Genomic DNA, 14,673 nt, shown 5'->3' on the forward strand with positions numbered 1-14,673 from the left:
TTCCTTCCTTCCTCCTTTCCTTCCCTCCTTTCTTCTTTCTTTTATTTAACATATTGTTGGCAGTTAACATATCATTTATTTAACATATTGTGCCAGCCTTCACTAATAATTCAAAATTACATTAACATCATCAAACTTTTTACAATTGCTTGTGTTCCTTCTCAAAAGTAAAAGTCATAAAAAAAACCCTAAAAGTTAATACAAAGCCTAAAATGTCTGTTAATATGATAGCACTATGGATTGTTGTGTGTTTATTTATTCTTGCATAACTGACTCTGATGCCTTTAAAAGAGCAATCACAGAGCAGATGTGCTTAAATCTTTTCAGCATTTGACTGAACATGACATACTTTCACCAGAGGACTGTGTTCACTTGCTCAGAGTTGAATTTTAAAATGAAGAAAAGTGCAGGGTAACGAACTTGCAAACTGGAGACACCTTTAGATATGTTTAAATATAGGTGCAGAAATGACAGGAGTCATTTTATTATAAAGTCTGATGTGTACCCTCAAATACAATTCAGCTTAACACAAAATTAACACATAGGTGGTTTACATTATGTTAAAATTTTGCCATTAAATATATTTAATATTATAAAATAATATTAAATATAAATATAATTGATTATAGTCTTCCCAGGTGATGCTAAGTAAAGAACGTGCCTGCCAACGCAAGAGACTTAAGAGACATGGATTTGATCCCTGGGTTGGGGAGATCGCCTGGAGGAGGACATGGCAACCCACTCCAGTATTATTGTCTTGAGAATCCCATGGACAGAGGAGTCTGGCTAACTACCATCCAATAGTGTCTCAAAGAGTCGAACATGAAGCAACTTGGCATGCATACATACATAATTGATTATATCCAGAGATTTGCATTTTCATACTGAATATTATAAATAAAATAACTTTTCTGTTATTTTTTGTTATACCTAGGATGTCCAGCTGTCTGATTTGCCTGGGGCTTCAGCGCATTGGGTGTTCCAGGGACTTGGAAATTTTAGCACTGAACCTAGGAAGTTCTGGCCCAAACAGGGCAAGCTGGTCACTCTAGTTATACCACTAAGCCATGTTTTAGAAATCACAGTGCTAAGTTCTGTGTCCTTAGTAAGCCTATAATTAACGGCAACAGCTTCACTTTGTCCGTTGGGTTCCAGTTCTGGCTTTGTGTTACAATTATCTCAGGAGGCTTTTTAACATATTGATGTTTAGGTCCACACAAGAACAATCACGTTAGAGTCAGTACATTCAAGACGCTCCCAGGTGGTTCTAATGTAGAGCAGAGCTGACAACAACTCAGAACGCCTGTCCGCAGAGTCAGGCAGAATAACAGCAAAATGGAGACGTAGCCCTGCTCAGGGATGGTTGGTTTAATCCTACCGGGCTCTTTCTATGAACCTGCCTAGTGGGAGGAGGAGGCAGGTACTAGTTTTCTTTATAAAGCTTGCTACTCTCCTTCTTCCCAACTCCTCTCCATGTAACAGTCTTGTACATTAATGAGATCTGAATTTTATAAACTGTTCTAGGAACTGAGAATTCAAGATTTGAGATCTTAAGGATTAAAGTGAAGTGAAAGTGAAAGTCTCTCAGTTGTGTCCGACTCTTTGCGACCCCATGAACTGTATAGTCCATGGAATTCTCCAGACCAGAATACTGGAGTGGGTAGCCTTTCCCTACTCCAGGGGATCTTCCCAACCCAGGGATCAAACCCAGGTCTCCCGCATTGCAGGTGGATTCTGATAGCTTACGGTGAATGGTGTCAGATTTGTGATCTTCGAAGAAGATTTAGGGTTGGGACCAGGGACCAGGCTTGATCACTCAAGAGCATTTGTGTAGAAGAGTTTTGTTAAAGTGAAAAGCAGGCAGAGAAGGCTTCTGACACAGACATCAGAAGGGGGACGGAGAGTGACCCCCATGCTAGTTTTAGCAAGCTGTTTTATCTGTTAGAAAGCTATTAATCAGATAAGACAGACACCTCCAGGCTGACAGTCTCACCAGGACCCTCTCCCACAGTATGCATTTTTGAGATAGGATGGCATGAGGTATGTCACCCCCCAGCCATAAAACATTTGATATGAATACTGCTTTGCTGAGCTATTATTATTAGCCCAAAAGTTAGTCTTAGGAAGAACCATTTTGAAGAAAGGCAAATTCCAAAGCAAATACATAGTTTCATTAACATAGTTTAAGAAAAGTAAAGCATTTCCATAGAGAGTTTGTTTCCTCCTGCTGCTTAAGGGAGAGAGAAAAAAATTGCCTTGACACTGGCAGCCCATTTCTTCCATTTGGAGACCCCTGGCCTTCCTGCCTGTCACCCTCTCAATTCTTTACCAGCTGAGTCACCACGAAAGCCCATGAACACTGGAGTGGTTAGCCTATCCCTTTTCCAGGGGGTCTTCCTGACCCAGGAATCCAATTGCAGGTGAATTCTTTACTAGCTGAGCTACCAGGGAAGCCCCTTTAAGGATTAAAAGAAATAGACATAACATTTTCAGACAGGAAAAAAAAAAAAAAAAAGATCGTGACTTATTTAACTCTGTAACATGTAGTGCCAAGCACAGAATATTCAATGTATTTGTCAAATCACAGAATTTTCCCTTTTCTAATTTCCTCTAATGAAAGAAATGAAAGTCTTCACCCAAATAATTTATTTATTTAACTAACAGTCATCAAGCATTTATTATCTTGTGCCATTTGGTCCAGTCTTCATGGATGCACAGACTTAGAGGGAATACTAAATTCTTCAGACAAATCAACACAACACTGAAAAGCAATTTTCCTCCAATTAAAAAGAAATGCTCGAAAAATATTAGCATAAATAAAGCAAGGCCTACCTATACAAATGATCAGACAATGATTTGAATGTGATAAATGCTCTAATTTGCCAGAGTAGCTCCTTCTTGAATATTGTCAAATTTTATATTATATAAATTATGTACCAGATGCTTCTAAACACATGTATATATAATATTTACTCCATGTTACAAACTCATGACTTAGGTCATATTGTACTCAACCTCATTTCACAGTCGAGGGAAGGGTGAGCATAAAGAAGTTAATTAAATTGCTAAAGCCTCAGAGTTAGTAAGTAGAAGGACTGAGTTTCGAGACAGTCTTGCTCTGGAGCCTGTGTTTTTAATCCCTCCTTTATACGACCTCTGTGAGAGTGGAAAATGGCAGAAACCTGACTGGAAGCTGTTTTATGGCTTTACATGAGGGAGGGGATGTAAGATTGCAGGTTTCATATACTCTCCCTGATCAGGTTTAAAGAGTCTCCCTGTGAATAGGAAAGGGAACGTAAACCCACACTTGGGCACCCATTCATTACATTTTTAAGGGCTCATGATGTAATCCCAGTTCCATGTGTAGATAAGAAAACAGAATTTTAAGTACATCTGGAAATTACTCAGAAAATATAGCTAAGTATTCTGAATCCTGCAAATGAAAATACAAAAGAGAGAAGAGTGAAAGAGAGGGACAGAGAGGTATAACTGTGGAAGAAATAGTCTAATGCATTTTATTTGGATAAATTCAGTAAAAGTTTCATCTCCTCTCCCTCTGCCAAGTTCTCCTGGGAAAGTCAAAGCGCCCATGGGGATGTTTCATGTATGGTTCTAGCCCACCTACAGTTGTCATGAAACTTGAACCCTGTTTTTCCTTATTTTTTTTTTTTTCCTAAATTTACATCTGTTTCCTCCCCCCCAAATCTTCTTAAAGAAATTTACTGGCACTATTTGCCTTTTAATGGGCTTCTCTGGTGGCTCAGAGGTTAAAGCATCTACCTGCATTGTGGGAAACCTGGGTTCAGTCCTTGGATCGGGAAGATCCCCTGGAGAAGGAAATGGCAACCCACTCCAGTACTCTTGCCTGGAGAATCCCATGGACGGAGGAACCTGGTGGGCTACAGTCCACAGGGTTGCAAAGAGTCGGACACGACTGAGCGACTTAACTAACTATATGCCTTTTAAAAAGTCAATGTACATGCCATGGTATTTGTCTTTAGAGTCACCAAAAATGTTGAGTGTCAGTGTAGTGTTGAGTCCATTCAGATGGAGGGAGAAGGTTTATCTACCTGATTTTGTGACATATTATGTCTCTTTAGACAGAATCAGTCTTGCATGTGCCCAGAACTTTCATATCTTTACTAAAAATTGCTTCCATTAGATTTTGCTCTGAATTCTCTTTCTCCATTGGGAACCAAACACCAGCCCAAGGTCCCTGGCAGGCATCCAGCTCTTTCTTCCAATTAAACTCTTCTTTTATTTTCCCAGTCATAGAAAAAAAAAAAATGTGCATGTGAAGAGATTTCTAAAACCTCATTTGTGGTCTGATTGGGAACAGGATAGAAACAGGGGGAGTTTATATTAATGGGAGAAAGAAAGAGTGCCAGTTCAAAATTACTTGTTATAAAAGTACAGAAGTAGTAACATAGAGAAGAGATAAATCAGGAATCTTGCGGTTTTCAGGTAGACATAAAGGGAAATTGGTGTGACATAATACTACTTTTCCAGTATTTTCAACTTACTCCAGTTTCCTCCTATTTCTTTAGCAAAACCCTGTGAGATAGGCATAAAAAGGTGATATTATCACCGTAATACAAATTAGAAATTTAGATCCATTTGCTGGTCATCTCATTTAAGTCCCCTTGGTAAATATATAGCAGATCTTGTATTAAACAATGCCCAATCTTTCTGAATATTGAACTGGAAATGCCAGAAGTTAATATTTTCTATTGCAGACCGTGTCAGCCAGCAAATTGCAGTGCTCACTATCTAAAGCATTAAAACTCAGGCAGAATGTTTGCTGATAATTTATAAGAATTCTTTCTTAAAAGACTCTGGACAGAATGTTAGCAAATAAGTACAAGAACCTACTTTAGTCTCCAGGAATGAAATGAGAAATTTAGAGGGCTATTGAGTTTGCTGAAATTTCACAATGGATCAGCAGAAAGTTATTTTGTTCCAGGCATTCTCAGTTGCTTGCACTATCCTTGGATATATAATGTTCTATGGCTTTTAGTTCAAGAGCTCTCAGCTTCACTTTCTCATCTACAATCTGGCCCTTTGTGAGTGAAGCACACAGGAATATAATGAAAGCCAAAAAGTCCAGTTGGCTTCAAGACTGTGTCAATATAACCTTAAATTTTAATTTGGAGAAGACTCCACTGAAGCAGGGGAATGAGAATTGCACAGTGTTCATATGGAACTTGATTCACTGAACAAAGCAATTTGTCTCCCATGTGTATGGAACATATGGGTTTTTCTGTAGTGAAGCAGAGATGTTAATCAAAATTTGGTAAGGAGAGTCACAATGAAATGAAGAGCTTCCTTGATTTCAGTGCTCTTTCAAGTACTTTGAATACACGTCAGAATTTGCCAAGGCAAAAGGGAATCTTTGCTGAATTATAGTCATCAATTTGCAATGTGTTTTAAGACACATTTTGGAAACAGAACATTCCATAAATTATAGCAGACTCTGTATAAGTCCAAACAGAATCTTTGCCCATCAAAGTAAATTCCTAGCTCTTTATACTAGTTTTAGATTATGATTGTGGTCAAAGAGATTATAATTAAGGGAAGAGGTATTTATTTCACATTTTACATTTTCTGGAGAATATATTCCAGAGAATACATCCTACCCCCACTAGGGTGAGGAAAATCCTGCAACATCATTAGAACATTTTGAAGGAAACTCTAAATAAAAAAATGAAAACCATTGCTTCTATTTTCTCCTAGAAAAAGCATTATTTTGTTCCAGTTTCACATTAGATCTTTCCACATTACATTCATATACACTATACTATAGTATAAATCTGCTCCTTGTTTTTAAAAAATAGTCTCTCATGAGACAGTATCTATATCAATGGTAGTTTTCAAAGCATCACCTCACAGTATTTTTAATATGGATATAACATAATTTAAAATCTGAATGCAGCATAGCTTTTGATATAACTTTACTAGGAATTATTTCACATTTTCCACATAACCTTTTTCTAAAAGCAGAGTGGGCCAGAAGTTTCCCTTTTCAGAAGGGAATGATTAAGATCAGAGAAGAAGAAATAAAATAGAGGCCAAAAACAAACAAAATAATAGGAAAGATCAGTGAAACCAACAGCTGGTTTTTGAAAAGATAAATGAAATGTATAAGTCTAGATAGTTTCATTATGGAAAAAGAAGACCCAAATAAATAAAATAAGAAAAGAAAGAGAAGGAGTTGCAACCGATGCCACAGAGATACTAATCATCATAAGAGAGTGCTGTGAACAGCTAGCTATATACCAACAAATTGGACAACCTAGAGGACATATATACATAACTAGAAATGTATAATCTGCCAAGACTCAATCAAGAAGAAATAGATAGTCTGAGCAGACTGTTTCTTAGTGTTGAAATTGAATCAGTAATCAAAACTCTTTCAACAAATGAAAGACCTTGACTTTTGTTTGTTGTCAAAGGGGAATTCTAAGAAACATATAAAGAGTTAAAGAATATTGTTCTCAAACTATTCCAGAAAAACTGAAGAGGATGGAATACTCCTAAATTTACTCTATGAGGTCTCCATTACCCAGAGAGCAAATCCAGAGAAATGCACTACCCTCACAAAAAAATTGCAGACCAATATCCCTAATGAATATAGATACAGATCTCCTCAGCAAAATACCAGCAAACCTAATTTAACAATATATGAAAATAATGTACATATAGACATATATATATATATATATATATATGCACACACACATATATATATACACGTATACTGCACACATACATATGTAAAGGCCTTTCTAGGTGGCGATAGTGGTAAAGAACCTGCATGCCAGTCAAGGAGAGGTAGGAGATGTGAGTTTGATCCCTGCATTTGTAAAATCCCTGGAGAAGGAAATGGCCAAACACCAGTATTCTTGCCTGGAAAATTCCATGGACAGAGGAGCGTGTCTGGCTACAGTCTAAGGGATTGCAAAGAGTCGGGCACAACTGAGCTCACACACACACACACACACACACACACACACACATATGTAGTCACACACCATGGTCAAGTGGGATTTGTTCCAGCAGTACAAGGATAGTTCAATATATGCAAAACAGTTAATGTAATACACCATGTTGACAAAAAAAGATAAAAATAAAATGACTATCCCAATAGATGCAGAAAATGTATTTGACAAAATCTCACATTTATTCACCTCCACTTGCTTTGTTCATAGTGATACTTCCTAAGGCTCACTTAACTTTGCACTCCAGGATGCCTGGCTCTAGGTGAGTGACCAGGTTATTTGAGTCATTGAGAACTTTTCTGTGTAGTTCTGTGTATTCTTGCCCCTTCTTCTTAATATCTTCTGCTTCTTTTAAGTCCATACCATTTCTGTCTTTATTGTGCCCATCTTTGATGAAATGTTCCCTCAGTGTATCTAATCTTCTTGAAGAGATCTCTAGTTTCCCATTCTATTTTTTTCCCTCTATTTCTTTGCACTGTTCACTTAAAAAGGCTTGCTTATCTCTCCTTGCTATTCTTTGGAACTGTGCATTCAGATAGGTATATCTTTCCTTTTCTCCTTTGCCTTTCACTTTTCTTTTTTCCCTTAGCTTATCTGTAAGCCCTCCTCAGACAATCACTTTGCCTTGTTGCATTTCTTTTTCTTGGGGATAGTTTTGATCAATGCCTCCTGTACAATGTTAGGAACTTCCAACCATACTTATTTAGGCACTCCGTCAGCAATAATCCCTTGAATCAATTTGTCACTTCCACTATATAATTGTAAAGAATTTAATTTAGGTCATACCTGAATGACCTAGTGGTTTTCCCTACTTTCTTCAAATTAAGTCTGAATTTGGCAATAAGGAGTTCATGATCTGAGCCACAGTCAGCTCCCAGTCTAGTTTTTGCTGACTGTGTAGAGCTTCTCCATCTTTGACTGCGAAGAATATAATCAATCTGGTTTCAGTATTGACCATCTGGTGATGTCCATGTATAGAGTCGTCTCTTGTTTTGTTGGAAGAAGGTGTTTGCTATGACCAGTGTGTTCTCTTGGTGAATGTCTCTTAGCCTTTGTCCTGCTTCATTTTGTACTTTAAGGCCAAACTTGCCTGTTACTCCAGGTATCTTTTGACTTCCTACTTTTGCATTCCAGTCTCCTATGATGAAAAAGACATCTATTTTTTGGTGTTAGTTCTGGAAGATCTTGTAGGTCTTCATGCATGCCATTCAACTTCAGCTTCTTTGGCATTAGTGGTTGCATCATAGACTTGGATTACTATGATATTGAATGATTTGCCTTGGAAATGAACTGAGACCATTCTGTCATGTTTGAGGTAGGACCAAAGTAGTGCATTTAGGACTTTTTGAGGGCTACTCCACTTCTTCTAAGGGATTTTTGCCCATAGTAGTAGATATAGTGGTCATCTGACTTAAATTTGCCTGTTCCCATCTATTTTAGTTCACTGATTCCTAAAATGTTGATGTTCACTCTTGCCATCTCCTGTTTGACCACTTCCAATTTACCTTGACTCACGGCCCTAACATTCCAGGTTCCTATGAATATTGTTCTTTACAACAGTGGACTTTACTTTCACCACCAGACATCTGCAACTGGTGTTGGAAGAAAAGCTATGACAAATCGAGACAGCATATTAAAAAGCAGGAACATTACTTTGCTGTCAAAGGTCCATCTAGTCAAAGCTATGCTTTTCCCAGCAGTCATGTATGCATGTGAGAGTTGGACCATAAAGAAGGCTGAGTGCTGGGAAATTGATGCTTTCTCAGTATGGTGCTGGTGAAGACTCTTGAGAGTCCCTTGGACTGCAAGGAGATCAAACCAGTCAATCCTAAAGGAAATCAACCCTGAATACTCATTGGAAGGACTGATACTTAAGCTCCAATACTGTGGCTGTCTGATTTGAATAGCCAGCTAATTGGAAGACAAACTGATGTCAGGAAAGGTTGAAGGCAGAAGAAGGAGATGACAGAGGACGAGATGGTTGGATAGTATCAGTGACTCAATGGACATGAGTTTGAGCAAGCTCTGGGAGAAGTACTGGGAAGCTTGGTGTGCTGCAGTCCATGGGGTCATAAAGAGTTGGACACGATTGAGTGACTGAACAGCAACAACATTCATACACAACATGTAACTCAATAGAGTTTTTACAGAGGAAACATATCTCAAGATAATAACAGCCTTTTATAACAAACCCACAGCTGACATCACACTCAGTGCTGAAAAACTTTTCCTCTAAAATCAGGAACAAGACAAGGGTATCCACTATTTCCATTTCTATTTAATATCATATTGGAAGTCTTAGCCACAGTAACAAAACAAGAAAAATAAATAATAAGGCATGCAAATTAGAAGAGAAGTATTAAAACTGTCACTATTTGCAACTGATATGAGTTTATATGTGTGTGTGTGTGTGTGTGTGTGTGTGTATACACACACACATAGATAGGTAGATAGGTAGATAGATAGATAGATATAAACCTAAAATCTGCACCAAAAGCCTCTTAGAACTAGGATATGAATTTTGGATATAAGATTAATATTCAGAAATTTGTTCCTTTTCTATACATTGATAATGAACTATGAGAAAGAGAAACCATGAAAGCAATTCTATTTGCAATTTCATCAAAAAGAATGAAATATCTAGGAAAACACTTAACCAAGAAGGTGAAAGGCCTACATTCTGAAAACTGTAAAGATACTGATGAAGAAAATTAAAGGTGATAACAAATAAATGGAAAGATATATCATGTTCATCGACTAGAGGAATTAATATTGCTAAAATGTTGATACTCCCCAAAGCAATATACAGATCTAATGGAGTCCTTATCAAAATACCTATGACATTTTCACAGGAGTAGAGCAAATAATCTTAAATTTGTGTGGGACCACAAAGACCCTGATAGCCAAAGCAGTATTGAGAAAAAAGAATAAATTTGGAGATATCAGCATGATACTCTGACTTCAAACTCTACTGCAAAACTACAGACATGAAAACAATAAGGTACTAGCACAAAATCACACACATGAATCAGTGGAACAGAAAAGAAAGCCTAGAAATAAACCCACACCTATGGTCAATTAATATATAACAAAAAAGGCAAAAAATATACAATAGAGAAAAGACAGTATCTTCAATGAAAATGTTAGGAAAAATGGATAGTGAAATATAAAAAAAATGAAATTAGAATGTTTTCACAACATAAAAACTAATCTTAAAATGGATTAAAGACATACATGTAATGCTGGAAACCATAAAACTCCTAGAAGAAACGTAGACAGTATACTATCAACATAAATCTTAGCACTATTTTTTTTTTAATGTCTTCTCAGGCAAAGGAAATAAAAGCAAATTAAACAAATTGGACCTGATTAAACATAAAAGCTTTTGCACAGCAAAGAAGCCATCAACCAAACCAAAAGACAACCTCCTGAGTGGGGTAACATATTTGTACGTGATACATCTAATAAAGGATTAATATCCAAATTATTAAAAGTTAATACCACTGGATATTAAAAAAGATTAAAAATTGAGAAGACCTGAATAGATATTTTTCCAAAGAAGATATACAAATGGCCAATAGACACATGAAAAGATGCACAGCATCACTGATCATCAGAGAAATGCAGATCCAAACCTCTATGATATATCACCTCACACTTGTCAGATGACTATCATCAAAAAGACAACAAATAATACATTTTAGTGAGGATGTGGACAAAAGGAAACCCTTATTAACTGTTATGAGGAATGTAACTTGGTAGAACCGCTATGAGAAACATTATGGTGGTCTCTCGAAAAATTAAAAATAGAACTACCATATGATCCAGTAATTACACTCCTGGGCATTTACCCCAAAATACAAAAATACTAGTTTTAAAAGATATTGTGTGGGTCAAAAACGTTCATTTGAATTTAAAATGAATGTTTTTGGCCCACCAATATATGCACACCAATGTTCACAGCAGCATTATTAAAGTATTATTAAAGTATTAAAGCAGCTTGAGTGTCCATTGACAGACAAATGGGTAAAGAAGATGTGTTAAATACATTCAATGCAATATTACTCAGCCATATAAAATAAATGAAATTTTGCCACTTGCAACAACATGGATGGACCAAGAAAGAAGGTATTATGCTTCATGAAGTAAGTCAAAGAAAGACAAATACTGTGTGCTGTCACTTATATGTAAAATCTAAAATATGAGCAAATGAATGAATATAACAAGACAGACTACAGAGAACACGCTAGTGGTTACTAGTGGGGAGAGTTGTAAGGGGGGAGCAAGATAAAGGGGATTAAGATGTGTAGCATAAATAAGATACAATAATACAGAACACAAGGAATAAAATCAATATTTTATATTAACACTGAATGGCATAGAATCTACAAAAGTGGCATCACTGTGTTGTACACCTGAAATTAATGTAGCATTGTAAATCGACTATCCTTCAATTTAAAAAGTCTCACCTTCTTGAATGGAGTTGAATGTGAAAGGCAGGCAGTAGGCTCCCTGTGTTGTTCCCAAGGTTCTGTAGCCCAGTCTCTGGGGATATAGCTGAGGGAAGTAGCCACAAACTAAGCAGAATTTCCAGAATTCCTTCTATTGTCCAAGAACCTCCAGTCAGTCAAGTGATATCATCAAATATAATCTCCAGTGGTATTTGCTGGGGAAAAAAATTGCAAATATTGGTATCAAGGCACACCCATCATTTGAATACAGGAGGGCCAATCCAGCTCTATTCACCTGCTAGCTCTCTCAGATCACTCTATTTTTGCATCAACCACATAGCACCATGTCGCTTATATTTTACATGATTGAATTATTTGGTATATTTTCTTATATTGAGACAGGGTTCATCATACTTAATGATATATTGGGCTTTTCAAAACAATCTTGTAGTATTAACATTCTTATAATGCCAATGTTTCAAGTCCTCAGTGCTACTAAAATGTAAAAGCACTTTCCATAGAGTTAGACAAATGGGCGTACACATTGGCCACTGTGATTGGAATCATGCTTCTGCTTCAGATCTGATTTATAGAGACTTTCAAGATGATATTATAGTACCAAAATAATTGTAACATTTCAATTTACTGGTTTATATTAATTTCCAAAATTATGGAACAAAATTTATTATAAGGAGACACTCCTTGATCACACAGTGTCCTGCCTATTAGTTCAAGATTTTTATTTTGTTCCAAGATGTATAAATCAACCTTTTATTTATTAACCCTTCAGTTATTTCTTATATTTTAAAGATGTGAACTTTCCCTAAATTTACATATTGTTGTGGTTGGTGCCAATGCAATCCTATGTATAGCAGGAAACTTTTAAACAATTCGCAGAACAAAAGCAAGAAGAGAAAAAGGCCCATTGCAGTGCATGATCTGACAAATTTTGCTGGCATATTGCCCTAATGTTGTGTGGAGAAAGAACAGGAAAGTTTGCTAGTTTCTCATCTGTGTTGTTAGATCTTATAATTAGTGTCTCACTGTTTTGGGAGTAGATTTATGATTTTTCCTCAAGTGAATTACTGAGATTCTTGATCACATTGGAGTTAAGAATTTTATAAAGTACACTAACAGTTTTTCTCTATGACATCATGAAGTAAGGTAGAAAATATGAGGAAGTTTTTTTAAAAAATATTAAATCTATATGTTGCCCTTGGGTTAGCCATGACTGCTACTCTGGAACACAGAAGAATGGTATTGAAATGACGAAAATGAAGTCAAAGATTGTTGACTTCACCTGGATCTTTTGGAGGGTTCCTGCTCTTTATGCCAAACTTCCCAAGCTGGTTGGGAAGATAAAGTCCTTGCTGGTTAATCCATTGGTTCATTTTTCTCTAATGGACATCAGTTAAATATTACCTACATTCAGTGACATAGGCAGGATGCTGGAAGCCTGCAGATAGATATACTAGTCATTATGATGTCTTTCAGAAATATAAAATCTATTGGGGAAAATATGTCTATTAAATTACACACAGCTTTGCACCTTCATTAAGGTGACAAGACAAATTACAATGCAATATACTCAGAGGTCAAGAAGGTAAGGATTTCTATGAGTTAGAAGAATCATCCCTTTATTAAATCATCCCTTTCTTTATTAAAGAAATGGGGTTAAAGTTAGGACCTGAGGGGTAGGTAGTACATATCTTTGTCACTGCCCAGCTTATAAAAATCAGAAAAGGGGGAGGAACCTTGGTAATAAATTATAAAACTATTACTATACAGCAATTGACCTCTGGGATATGCAGACCAAATAATTTTTTTCCACACTTCTCTTCCCTTATTTTCATAAGAGTTTATATTTTTTAAATAAGATCACTCTCTGGGGAGCTTTTTTAATGAACTGTGTTATAAAAGTAGGATAGTGTCTCAAGTCTAAAACAAAAATTATTACACTTTAAAGAAGAAACAGCCTAGATAAATTTTATTTTATGACTACTTCCTTATTAGTATCTTTGCATGCTTATTAGTACTATTTTATGCAGAGGACTATATTTACTCTGTTTTTAAGGAGCTGATTTTGCAACTATGTAAGGGCAAAACCATCTGAGTTGTCCTGACATGGGTAAGGCAAAAGCATGTGTGCCTAATGCACGTGTATCTGCGTGCTCATCTGTTTGTGGTCATGAGTGGAAACTAAGTGGTGTGTGGCAGAGACAGAAGGAGCTACTCAGAGACGCCTTGGATAAACTGCTGACTTGCAAGTACAGGGGAAAAAATTAACTGCTTATTAGCTTGTACTTCTGTGTGAAGAATTGTAACAACATCTCCTAGTACTTAGGGTCATGGATAAGAGGGTGCCCCTCCTAAAACTTCTTGGACTTCTGCTCATCTGCCCTGCTTCACCCTAATCATAGATGCCTCCAGTGGGTTTTATGTTAAGTCAGTCTCAATAAATTATTTACATACATTATATTTGCATCGCTGAAGGGGTCCCCCTCATATACAACAATATCTTAATTCTAGAAAAGGAAAATACACCAAAATTAAAATGGCGGGAGAGCTCAGAGAAAGACTATTCACAGCCCAAAGAGTGAAAGTATTAGAACCTCTCAGTCTGTGTCTGTTTATTTATTTATATAGTAAATAATGAAAATGGGGGAAGGGAAGTTATATTTCAAAATCAGTCTCCAAAGTCAGTCTACTTGCTTTCCAAGTCCCCAAAATAAACAGTGAAGATGTTTTCTCTGCAAAGAAGTTGGGTGGTCTAAAGAGACTTCGGTGACACATAGGCTTTGGCACAGTTCTTCAACTTTGGATTGCTAATTTCACTCTTCTTAAAATCAGAATAGTGATATCTACCTTGTAATTGTATCGAAAGCATAAAGAGAATAGCAGGTAAGATTTGGGCAATGTGTGTGTCCCACATATGAATTAAGTAAACAGTAGCTAACTTTTCTTAGCAAGTCATGATAATTATATATATATATATATATATATAAATGAACACTGCCTGTATGAATTTATCTAACTCTTAGACTGAATCATTTGAGACATATAGATATTGAATATCTTTTCCAGAACTATAGAACCAGAAAGTAACTGAGTCAAAATGAAAACTGAGGCAGTCTGCCTGCAAAGAATATACACACAGGTACTGTACTCTACTCAACAAAACATGACTATCAATAGTGTTATGACCACTCACTTCTGTTTTCTTG

This window comes from Muntiacus reevesi, chromosome 9, assembly GCF_963930625.1.
Source record: "Muntiacus reevesi chromosome 9, mMunRee1.1, whole genome shotgun sequence".
In the NCBI taxonomy this organism is placed as follows: domain Eukaryota; kingdom Metazoa; phylum Chordata; class Mammalia; order Artiodactyla; family Cervidae; genus Muntiacus; species Muntiacus reevesi.